The sequence below is a fragment of the Acanthaster planci genome, linkage group LG01, assembly GCF_054643075.1.
Source record: "Acanthaster planci isolate LZ-2023a linkage group LG01, COTS_SCS, whole genome shotgun sequence".
Classification (NCBI taxonomy): Eukaryota; Metazoa; Echinodermata; class Asteroidea; order Valvatida; family Acanthasteridae; genus Acanthaster; species Acanthaster planci.
Window position 1 is genome coordinate 17,570,226 of NC_141777.1, and position 13,265 is coordinate 17,583,490.

Sequence of the window (13,265 nt, forward strand, 5' to 3'; positions counted from 1 at the left end):
TCCCTTTGCCTTTAGGCTGCTTCATTAGTCTCTGGTTCGAGGAAGAAACGAAGTTCGGGAGATCTCGCCACACTATTTACAATTCATTTATTGTTTAAAAACAAACACGTTGTTACAATTTACACAACACCAGTGACAATCCTCATCTCAGCCTCGACTTGTCTTTCCCACGTCACTAGCCTCTTAAAAAAAAAATATCATAGACAGCTTATTCCCTACTAAAACATGGGTACAAAACACACGTTGTTACAATATAATACCCAATCTTTCCGAATCACACTTGTTTGCAAGATACAATGTGCACTACTTCACAAAATTTTACTTATCTTTTCTTTTTAAAATTACCCCTGTGCACCACTTATTTGCCCTAGTGCTACTTATTTGTATTAAGTCACAATTGTGCTCCACTATGAATTACACTTGTGCACCACTTATTGCAATAATTACATTTGTCCACTTCTTATTGCAAGAATTACACTTGTACACCACTTACATGTAGTTGTAACGATTAGGCTTACATTTGTGCACCACTTGATTGCAAGAGTTACACTTGTGCACAACTTACATGTTATTGCAAGAATTACACTTGTGCACCACTTATTTAGTGTGGAGGTACTTGGCCGCAGAGCTCAATGTTCTTTAATTTGGTTCTGGCTATTTTTGCTGGATTATACAAAACATGAACTAACTCAAGGAGATTTACTTACAAAATGTTAATATCTACAAAAAATTCCCAGGTTGACTTTATCATGACATTAGGTTTGCCCTATCCCGTAAATTTTGGTGTTGATCACAGCTTGTTAAGTGAAACAAATATAATGTTAAATGATGTTGGCATGATGTCACAACATTTTTAATCAACCCACACATCTACTTGGCCTACCGGAAATGGTACAAACAAAAGTTTGAAAAAAAAAACCCCTCAAAACAAACACTTTTGTCGGGAGACACATCAAAAAGGATGTTACGTTAGGAAAACCTAAATAATCATTAAAAATCAGGTGCTACTGTCATCATGACATTCCTCCAATTTCAACTTGTATCAGATCTTGGTTTGTGTCTGTACGAAGTTTTGTCCAGGAAGGACTTGTGTTCTGGAGATATTTGCATGCAGAGAATGTCACACAATTTCTGTTGATGCCATTATGACCTAACTCAAAATAATCTATGCATGAAGGTTGCTTCTTTGTGTAACTTTGGGGAAGATGAACATTGCAAAGTGACCAAGTCACCCCTCCAAAACTGTGTTCACGTATACAGTATTAAATGGATTTGTAAAAAATATCTGAAATCTAATAATAAATCATTCAGTTTTGTCATAACCTTCATAAATATGATCTGGAGTAGAAGCTCTACCTACCCTGTGAAGTTCATGTTGATTGGACATTGTAAAGTAGGCAGGCAGAGTTGATATCGTATTTTGGCCGATACTGATATCAATTTTTAAATTTCGATATCAATATACTGAATTTCATTTTTATTTTCAAGGTATTATAACAGTTGTGAATTGTATGGGATCATGTATTGTGTAACGTGTATAATCTCAGACAAAATTGATGTTGGGATTTGGTGTTTTAATTCCAAAATGGTGGAAATGCTGGTAAATTGTTCCAAGGATACACTCCTACACCGTAAAGGTGTGATCCAATTCTCTTTGGTGACACGTTCTAGTGTCCATATTGCGTACGTTGCCTACATGAGATGGGATACACGCTGCCGTGCAGTGCGATATCATCAGTACATGGTGCTAATCTACATACGTTGGTAAGCAAAAAGTTTTTTATTTTGGAGGATAAATTTTGTGATATTTTCCAGGCAAAGTGTACGCAATTATTGAGTGTAAGACTAAGATAGGTGATTGAAGTTATTTTTCAAATGTCGCTGTATAAGCTGCCCGGAGCATAAGCTACAGGGACATTTTTCACTCAACGTTAGAACCAACAAAAGCTGTGACTTATCAAAAATGATATTAATGTGACGATGCACTATGGTATTTTTTAATAAAGTTCAAGGAAATAAGTCAGGTTGATAAGAGTGCCAAAGACTGGCTGTTGAAAAACGTGTACAAATGATGTTATAATGACGTCGTCAATTAGCTAAATTCTTTTATCAGGGTCTTGGTTGGCTGGAACTTCGATGGTGATCAACCATCTCAAAGCTATCAAAATTTCGGCTTGAAAACATGTACAAAGTCAATGGGCTGAAATATTAAAAAGTCAATAATAATTCACATAATGAAGTCATGACGCCATTCATTTGCAATAATTCTTGTATCAGGGTCTTTGTTGGCTTTAACTTTGATAACGATCAAACATCACAAAGTTACCATATAGGTGGCTTCAAAACATGTTCAAAGTCAATGAGCTAAAACACATAAGCGGAAAAACTGCTCCCTCAATTTCATGTCACGTGACTTGCGTTTAAACTAAAAGATTTTTATGAAATATTACTTGATATTTGGACTCTTGGGTATATTTGCAATCAAACGAAAAGGAAAATTTAGTCTGATTTCTTTTTCATTCTGGTAATAAATCTCGGTCGAAGTTGAAGAATACTCACTTATTAAGTTCGATAATAGGGTGTAGTAGAAAAATGTGTACACACCCTACAGCAAGATATTAAATATTGAAAATTCAAAAATAAATCACGTGATGACGTAATCAGGATGAATTTGTTCTAAGATCATCCTTTTATGAATGTCAGAGTGCACATCAAGTCCGAAACCTCTCAGATTTAGTAAACTGCCAAAGTCAATTGATGGGAGAAAAACGTGTACAACCCTATGACAAAAAAACCTCAAAGTTATCAAAATTTTGGCTTGAAAACACGTACAAAGTCAATGGGCTGAAATATTCAAAAATCAATAACAAATCACCTGATAAAGTCATCATGACAAATGTTCCACATACATCCTTGGATGATTGTCTGCAGGTCTGCCAAGTTTGAGGTCAATCAAACTTAGTAAACTGCCAAAGTCAACTGGTGCAAGAAAATTACTGAAAAAACTAGAGGTTTGATGGTTGTTGAAACAACCGCAGGCTATTTCAGCATTTTCGAGAAAGTATTTAAAAAAATATAACTATGAAAATATCAGAACAAATAGTAAACAATGAATAGTAACATTAGTAACATTAACATTTCATGAATGTTACATAATTCAATTAGACTGAAAAGAGTACCAAACACTGGCTCTTGGAAAACATCTACAAAATCTAAACTGGAAAATGAAGTATTCAAAAATCAATGAAAAAGTAGTTGATGACTTCATTATGATGTCATAAATTAAGCCAAAAATGTTTATCAAGGTCTTGGTTGGCTGTAATTTTGATGATGATCAGACATCTCCAAGCTACAGAAAGTGTGGCTTGAAAACATGTAAAAAGTCAATAGGCTTAAAGAAATATTAAAAAATCAATAATAAATTAGGTGATGACGTTTAAATTTTTCCAATTAAAAAAACTTTTAGATCAGGGTCTTTCTTGGCTATCACTTTGATAACAATAAAACATTGTAAAATTACTGAAATGATGGCTTGAAAACTTGTACAAGTCAATGGGCTTAAATAAATCTTGAAAATCAATAATAGATGATGACATCATCATGACGTCATTCACTTATTTCTGTTTCAGGGTCTTTTTTGGCTATTACTTTGAGAAGGATCAAACATCGCAAAATTACCAAAATGGTGGTTTGAAAACATGTACAAATGCAATGGGCTAAAAACACCTATGCAGAGAAGCTACTTCTTTAAGATGATGTCACGTGATTTGCATTTAAACTGAATGCATTTTAAGAAATATTACGTCATATTTATACTCTTGGGTATAGTTCCAATCAAATACAGAGCGTAAAATATACAATTTCTCTTTCATTCTAATAGTAATCTTGAGCCAAAGTTAAGGACTACTCACTCGTGAGATTTCAGAAGTAAAACGTGTGCAAAACCCATGGGAAAAAACTGCAGCTTTAATCTCATGTCACGTGACCCCTGATGAAGTAATTTTGACGATATAGTAACTTCCGGTCTGATGACGTCATCAGCCCCAAACTTCACACATGTGTTGACTGGGTAAAGGTGGTCATCTACATCAATTTTCAGGCCATTCGGACAAACTTCGCCACAGACATCCATTCAAAATTCATTTTTCGGAATTTTTAACCTGTCGCTAGAGAGCGCTCGACAATTAGGTGACGTCATCAGTAGATAATTTGAAAAATACTATACCACAGCAGACTAACACCGTTGAAAACAACTCGATACCTATTATCACTTTTACCACTTACCACAATAAGACCACTTCCGGTTTCAACCGGAAGGAAGGGTCACGTGATTTGACCCGCACAAGATGAATTGAAGGCCCAATGTATACTCTGGCACTTGGTGCAAAAAATGTTGCCAGATGCCATGGTTGATTTATATGGATTTTGTAATTTTAATGGAATTTTCAAATATTTAAAATTTAAGAATAAATCACTTGATGATGTCATCAAGACGTAATTATTTTAGTATCATCTCTGCCCCAAGGTCTTTCGTTGTAACTTTGACGATCAAAGATAGTCAAGTTACCAAAACGAAGCCTTGAATGCGTGTACAAAGTCAATGGGCTGAAATAAATATTAAAAATTCAATAAAAAATTACTTGATGACGTCATCAAGACGTCATTCTTCAAGGCACATCTTTGAACTAAGGTTGTTCAATGATGTAAGTTCGATGAAGATCACTGTCACAGTGTGCTCACTTTACGGCCACTGCAACTAGAAGAACTGGATGCAGGCCAGAAAAATGATTGTAACAAAACCCAATCTGTACTATTTACAATATTTGATATGAATTTATTTACAAAATTTCTCGATTCTATAATACAAAATATACACCATTCCGTATTTACAATCAGATGTCTCTCAAGTGAGTGTGGCTGTAACTCAGAATTAAATTACACTTATCAAATGAATGTCGATTCACACCGGCATGAAAATCAGCATTTGCAATTCAAGTATTTACAGGTAAGTACAGGTATGTGTGAATTAAAATGTTGAATTCACTGTAAGTTCACAAACTACACAAACTAGTGCATCAAAGAGATACACTTGATAATTTCCAATTTCTGTAATATAATGCTGTAAAATTTCAGCTCTGAAAAGCACCTCAAAATAAAAGAATTATCAATCAAAGTTCCTCCCAGGAAAATAAGTATTTGCAAGAAAACTTCTAAACAAATGTCAGTATCATCACAGTAAAAGAATTATCAATTAAAATTCCTCCGAGGAAAATAAGTATTCGAAAGAAAACTTCTAAACAAATGTCACTATAAACCCCAGAGAAAACAAGGTTGATAAAAAGTATGCCACAAGCTGGAATAACCTGAAAGGTTCAAGCCATTTACATGTAATAGTAGATCTTTAAGTCAAAATTCGCAAGTGTTATCACTACATGTACGTCTGCTCTCAAATTAAAATATCTGACATACAGTTCGACGTAATATCAGTTCGTCTCTCCTTGATTATAAGAATCTGCCCTTGCTAGCTTGCTCATCGACTCTGGTACATCTGCGGGACCACCTCCGCAACTTAGATGTGAACCCTAACTGCAGTGTGCTGTGACCAAGGTTACATTGGAATTCAAGAACCAGCCATCAAGCGTGAGGAGGAACAGAACTCAACCAGTCTTTGAGCCAAGCTCAGATCTTCAAGGCCATCTAATTGAAGCAATAATTCACCAAAATGCCAAAAAGTATGGTACAATAACAAAAATTTGTATCTCAATCTCGAACAGTCATTTCAAAGAAAACTTGTCAGAACTCAAACAACTACGAGCAGTAATTTAGCATCAAGTTGATTTCGAACACATCTTTAACAAAATTAGTTGATGCTGTTAAAGTTCACAATATAACTCCATCCAGTTTCTTGAGAGTCACAACCAAAAGCACTGATATATGACAAAATAACTTGAATTTAAACTTACGGTTTTCTTCAGTTTTCTAATCTTGGAATATCAATCAGCTGCTACGATGATCCTCACAACCAATTTTGCCTCATAGGCAGCCTGACAAATCTGCTACTGGCCGTGGCAAATGGTGCAACCAAAGTACAAAACTCGCGCGGCATTGGGATAGGGACTATCAACTCAGCCCACACACCTCATCATCATGATGCATCTCTCAGTTCTCTACTGTCTATCACTGTTCATCACATTCATACTCAGTTGTGCTCTGTTCACATTCAAATCGCCCACAGAACTCCAGCCTTATTTTCTTTATCCACACAACCTGTGACAAGTCTTACAAAAGAAAGCTCCACTGCAATACAAATTACAGAAAGCCATGGCCCTGGTCATTGATGTGTAACCTGAAGAAGTAAAGTGATGAATTAAACATGAAGAGAAAGTCTAGTGAATAATACATGCCAAAGTTTAGTTCAGATTAATTGGGCACAGGAGCTGACACTGAAATAGAAAATATCTGACATTAATTGACCTGATGGAAAAATAGGAATAAAATATGGAATTAATTAATGGAGAATTCTGACAATCACAAGTTGCAAAAGGACCAAAGTCGATGTGCAAAGAAACGTGCACTAAACAAATGGGCTTTTGGTCAGAAGAGGAAGAAGAAGGAAGGAAAAAAAACAACAAAAAGAATGCCTTTTTTGCAAAATTGCAAAAGAGCTGTTCTGGCCCTTGCCGAAACAGCTAAACTAGAGGAACTTGGTTGTGAATGACTACTGAGCTGTTTCGGAAGTTTTTGTTTGTTATCTTTATCTTTTTGGAAAACAGATCAAACTGTCTGTAAAGGAAAATGCGTTTGAAATTGTCACAGCAATTCCCAGGCGAAGCACTGGTAAAATCAACAAAAGTGCAAAGTGAAAAACGTGTACGAACCCTATAAATCAAACTGAAACTTTAACCTCATGTCACGTGGCTCCTGATGACGACACCGTGACGATTTTATTTTGACAGCCTCACGGGTTGTTGGACTTTGCTTCCAATACAAAGTCACTCAGATGTATGAGTGCACCAGTCTTTGACGTTAGAAGAAACATGCACATAACCAATAGAGAAAAACTGTAGCTTTAAAGTCCTGTCACTTGATTTGCATTAATATTTAAAAAAAAAAATTCTGAAATATTATTGGATATTCAGACTCTTGGGTATATTTGCAATTGAACGAATACAAAAAAAAATACAACTTTCCTTTCGTTCTCATAGTAATTCTTAGCTAAAGTTCAGGACTACCCTCATTAAGATTGATAATATTGCGCAGTAAAAAATTGTGTACAAAGCCTACATGTATGGGGAAAACTGCAGCTATAATCTCATGTCACGTGACCCCTGATGATGTTATTTTGATGATTTCTCTTTGGGAGCCTCTCTTTGTTATACCTTTGAAATAATTCAGATTGACCAAAGTGCCGAGGACAGGCTGATGAAAAATTTGTACAAAACCTATGGGGGAAGATTAAATATCCACTGATCAATTTAAAAATAGGTGATGACATCATCATAACGTCATAAATTTAGCTAAATTCTTTCATCAAGGTCTTTGTTGTCTGTAACTTTGAAGTTGATCAAACCTCTCGAACTAACCCAAATGCTGGCTTGAAAATGTGTACAAAGTCAATGGGCTGAATAAATATTGAAAAATCAATAGTAAATCACATGATGACGTCACCATGACGTCATTTACTTACAATAAGTTTTGTATCAGGGTTTTTGTTGGCTGTCACTTTGATAACGATCAAACATCAGAAAGGTTTCAAAATTGTGCCTTGAAAACATGTACAAAGTCAATGGGCACTTGTGCAGGAAAACTGCTCCTTTAATTTCGTGTCACATGACTTTTGTCTAAACTGGAAAAAAATTATGAAATATTATTTGATAATCTGACTCTTGGGTATATTTGCAATCAAACAGAACAGAAAATTTTGTCTCTGATTTCTCTTTTGTTCTGGTAGTAATTCTCGGTCGAAGTTGAGGACTGCTCACGCATTATGCTGGACAATTGTGTGTACAAACCCTGTGTTGTGCAACAACGCCATCTATGGTTCAATATAGGACAGTTTGTTGAAAATTGAAACCCCAGGTGTAACCGCAATTCTGCAATAGCGCCCTCATAGCCTGATATAGGACAGTCCGAAAACTGGGTGCAATCTGTGTACAAAGTCTATGGGAAAAATTTAAATTATTCAAAAATCAATAATAAATAAACTAATTAAGTTATCTCTGTGAATTTCTTCAAGGACCATCCTTGGATGATTGTCCAAAGGTCTGCCAAGTTTGAAGTCGATCACAGTTAGTAAACTGCCAAAGTCGACTGGTAGAAGGAATTAAGTTGAAATAGAAAAAAAAGTAAGAGAAAAAAAAATAATCAGAAAAGCAAGAGCTTTTCCGGCACTCCGGCAGTTGCCGAAACAGCTAAAAGCTAGAGGAACTGCGTCTGTCTCAAGGACAGAACACAGGGCTTTTTTGCCTTTTTGTGGTTGTGAAGAAAAGTGCTTTGTTGGCATAGCACAAAATGTTTCAGAATGTTCATATTCATACACTTACATATATAATTTTAGCCAAAAAGATGTGCTTCAAGAGATCAGTTTTAGGGTCACATGCCTTGTCCTGTGATGACGTCATCATCACGTGAGGGCAATATGCGTGTGTCAATATTCCTCTACAACACTCCCTTTTCAAGATATCTGCAAGATTTCAAACCAATTGAACATCTTTTTCAGGAGAAATAGGGCCTTAAAGACTGCACCGTAAATGTCACATGACTTGTCTGCTGGTGACATATTCATCACATGAGGTCAATATTCCTCTAAAGCACACCCTTTTCAAGATATCTGCAAGATTTGAACCCGATCGGAGATGTACTTTAGGAGATATAGGGCCTTAAAGACTGCACCTTTAATGTCATGTGACTTAATTGTCATCTAATGACTTCATCATCACATTAGGTCAATTTTCGTTTATAATACGTCCCTTTCTAGCTATGTTGATGATTGACACAATCAATAGACAATGTTGAATTTTATCAAGTGAAGGACGGGCCACTACACTCTTGATAATGCACACACAAATTGAACTGACAACAGACTTCACAAACTTTATACAAGACTTTCAAATCAGTTTAATTTGTACGTGAGACAAAAAAATCTACATGTCTGCAATATCTGTTTAGAACAATATTGGGATCTCAGAAACAAACATGCTTCCCTTGCTTACCTTAATGAATAACGGGCAACAAATGATTTAGTGAATAGTTATTTCAAATGCAAATGTTTCACTCAATCCACTCTGTACTTTTGTGCCTCATTCCTGTTGAAAATAAGGACGAAGGTAGGGAAATTATTACATCAAGTGAGGGCGCACTTCAGTTTTTCTTTGGAGGGATTTGATTGCCGGAACGAGGATTCTCTAAAGTAAGGTGTGCGGATTAGCAAAAGTGGCCATATAAAAATCATCTTAACACCAGAGCATTTGGGACTGTTAGGGCCGTCGAAATACACAAACTAAGAAACGTCGATTTCAAATATGGGCAGAAAAATAATGCGAACATCAATTTCACACAGTTCTTTCAAAAATACATCTTATTTCCTATGGAAAGTAACTGCACAAATGATTACTTTTAACAGGTATGACGAGTGCACAGCAGCATAAACTGTGATCGTGGAATATATGCATATAAAGAACTACACTGAAAATACTGAACAATGAAACTGGTCTTGAAGTTGAAGGATTATGAGAGTTAAAGAATGTTAAAAGTGTCCTTACTATTTATAAAAGAAAAGAAATACATCTTGAAAAAAGAAATCTGCATTTGTACTTTGGGGCATTTCACTACCGGTGAAGTTTTTTATGCCGTACATACTTAGGAAGACTTGGGAAAACGTGTAAAATATCAGGAACTTGGGACTGCTGAAAACTTTGCATCCTGCTTGCAAAACCTGTCCCAAGTGTTCACAATTTTGGCAGAAATCTTGAAAAATTAAACCAGGGACATGTACACATGCATCTAAATATCTCATGTCCTATGGGTTGCATTTTGTTTAAATATCATGATATTTTAATAAAGTCCCTCTGTAGAACAGTCTTGGTACGAATTGCATTTCCATCAATCACACCAACATGTCCAAAGAAGACCTTCATGTATGATGCTGGTAAAAATTCCTCTGTGTCATCTAAAACAGGGAAATATTAATTCATTGTGTGTCAGTTATATGTTAATGAATGGAAAAAAGTGTTAGAACTTTCAGCACTTTTGATATCACTTGGCTACGTAGGAATGAGTAGGAATGTTACAGTGGGAGACTGGACACGTGGATGTTGAACATTGAGTGATTTACTTTAGTACATGCATGGGTCCCACGTATTTGATTCAAGACTGTATTCATCAAACTGGCCATCTCTTGTGTGTCAATATCCAACAGCAGGCTCTCTCACCACCAACTACCTTGTTACTTTCTTTGCTTGGTTATCCAACAGCTTCCTTCATCTTGGGTAGCCGTGTTTCTGATATGCACCACAGTGTGACGTTGCATTCCAATCCCTAAAACCAACATCCTGCCACTCTGCGACCCAGCAGCGAAACTCACTAACTGTTGTGCGCGCTCTAAGCACGCCGCAAGCGCCCAGACCTAGTGCTCTACACAACGCTGATTGGTCAACACAATGCTTTAAGCTCCTCAATCTTAAACTATAAGAAACAGGGCTCTATTATACAATTACAACAACAACATGAAGTCTACCTAAACCTCATGATCAATAAACCTTATACAGTTATAACCCCCGCCATGAGGTCCATAAACCTCACACCAGTTATAAGTACAGATACATATTACTTACACAATGTGGAAATCACTCACTTTATACAAAAAACCCTGAGATTTACCTAATAAACCTCGTTACAATTAGCATAATTTATTCATAAGTGTACTCTCCACTAAGTTCATAATATACCTCAAAATTCTCCTGCTATTTATACAATTAAAACATCCTTGTTTTTTTTCTGACATAAAAATAAACTTCAACTAATAGCAAAACCTTAAGTGATCCTCAACACTTCAAACTTCAAAATACACTGAAGAAATAAGTTAACTTTAACCTGTAACACAAGCAAAACATATTTACAAAGTGCTTTTCCTTGCTAGTCATAGACAAAAGGTAGAAGCAAATAAAAATTAAGTGCTGTCTTCTGCAACTGTGAGATACTTATTAGCATCGACAGGTCTCAGGTATGCCTGATGGTGGATGTCTTCTCGAATCAGCCTGCCATCAAGGAAGGTTTTGCGGAAGATCTTCTCTTCTATGGTTGCAACCTTCATCCTCTTCGCTGGTTTCCCTTCCTCGTCTCTGTCAGTCTTCTCCTCCTCATGCTCTGGGCTGGCTTCTGTACCTGAGCTCATGGACATCATTGACTTGGGTGACTCGGGAATCGGACGCTCCTTCCTCATCAGTTCCGGAATAGAGCGAGGCTTACCCCCATGGCAAAAGATTGGTACACTATGATGAACCTGCGGCTGGTCAGACGCTGTCGAGTGCTCAGCTTCTGTGTTCTTGGCTGGACTCTCTTGCTCGTTGGACTTCCCTGTTGGGCAGCGGACCAGAGGTGATATGGGGGTTGGGGAGAGTGAAATCACAGCTTCTGTTGTGGGACTTCCACCTGTTTCTTCGAAGGCAGCTGTCTTTGTCGACTCTTGGCTTGTCCCTTGGCCGGAACTTTTCCTGGGGAACCTGCAGCCTGAGGTCTCTTCCTCACTAGGTGGAGAATGGAACGGGGCCTCCCAGTCAAGCGAATGGTCAGGGATATTGATAAACGGCTTACATGAGACAGGTTGCTCACCGTGGAGTGAGAGGCCTTTTCATCTTCAGCTGGGCCCTTCCCAGCTGATGAGGTCTCACCTATACCTAGAGCATCCTCATCAACCCCATCTCGGGGAGCCACCCTCTCAGTCGGTGCAGCCGAACCTACCACCCCCTCGTTGACCATTCTTCCCACCGACGACCTTGGACTACTGGAACAGGGCATCGTAATACCCCCGTCTTGTCGATCCTCTGTCATTTGGACACTGCTGCACTCATCAAGATAATCTGGATGGCAAGAACGATAGTGTCGTCTGAGGTTGTCCCTCCTTTTGTCCCTGTAGCTACACCGCTTACAACACAGGTACAAGGGCGGCCCATGGACTAGTCGAAGGTGAGGCCATAACCCTTGTTTGGTTGTGAAGGTCACCTTACATCGGTAGCACTCGATGGCCATCTTCTCAAATACAGCTGCAATAAACCAAACCCAAGAAACAAAACCACATTTTAGTTTAATAACAATCCAATCAACTTAATTCCTCAAACAACCCTGGGGTTATAGGCCATCTCTCCCCCTGGGGAACTTTTAAAACAATTTATAATTTCCCCAAATCCTCCCTATATCGTGCCGGGAGCCGGTGTTCCCTCTGAGGGTACCTTCTGGGAGCTTCTGTCGGGCCATTCCCCTCGTCCGTGTATCCTGAAGGACCAACCGTTTGAGCCTCAGGAGACTCATCACTTCTTCCATGAACCTTACTCACTACATCATGTACAAGCTCTACGCCAATAGTTTGGGGACCCCTTGCTATTTCCTGCATCAAGGGTTCCTCAATCACCTTCGGCTCATATCGCCATGGTTCTAGGGTCTCGCCAGTGTATGGTTTGAGCCTGTTTCCATGAACTACAAAAGCCTTACTTCCAGGCTTCCGTTGAATCCTGTAAGTTACATCAGAGAGTTTCTTGACCACCAGAAATGGTCCATCCCAGCGAAGTTCTAACTTCGGGGACCTCACTTTCTTCTTGGACTTATTGAAAAGCCAGATGAACTGACCTTCCACCAGCCCTCCTCCATGCACCTTGTGGTCGTAGTTCCACTTTTGATGCCTGGCACTTTGTTTGAGGCACTCTCTAGCTCTGCTATGAGCCTCCTGCAGATTCTGCCTCAACCCTCGTGCAAAATCTGTTTTTTACCGGGTCCTCCACTGTAGGACCTTCAATTACCAAGTCCACTGGCAACCTGGTCTCCCTCCCCAGCATCATCATATTCGGAGACTCATCAGTCGACTCTTGGGGAGTGCACCGATATGCAAAGCATGCATATGGCAGACACTCATCCCAGTCACGCTGTTTCCTCTGTGGTTCAATCATCACAGCAACCATGTTGATCAAAGTCTTATTGAATCGCTCAACCAGTCCATCGGACTTTGGGTTGTACGCTGTAGTTCGAGTTTTGGATATGCCCAAAACCCGACACAT

At 38.1% G+C, this 13,265-nt stretch overlaps 1 protein-coding gene and 1 long non-coding RNA gene across 4 annotated transcripts in view; both read right to left on the reverse strand.

Moving 5' to 3' along the window:
- Nucleotides 1–13,265, reverse strand: part of xpo5 (exportin 5) — a 357,136-nt gene that overhangs the window by 14,236 nt on the left and 329,635 nt on the right. The gene's annotated exons all lie outside the window — the stretch shown is intronic.
- On the reverse strand, nucleotides 73–10,658 carry LOC147800497 (uncharacterized). Its single transcript, XR_015426016.1, has 2 exons — nucleotides 5,964–10,658; nucleotides 73–5,697 (listed from the first exon to the last, which is right to left on the reverse strand). It is a non-coding gene; the product is annotated as an uncharacterized LOC147800497 (long non-coding RNA).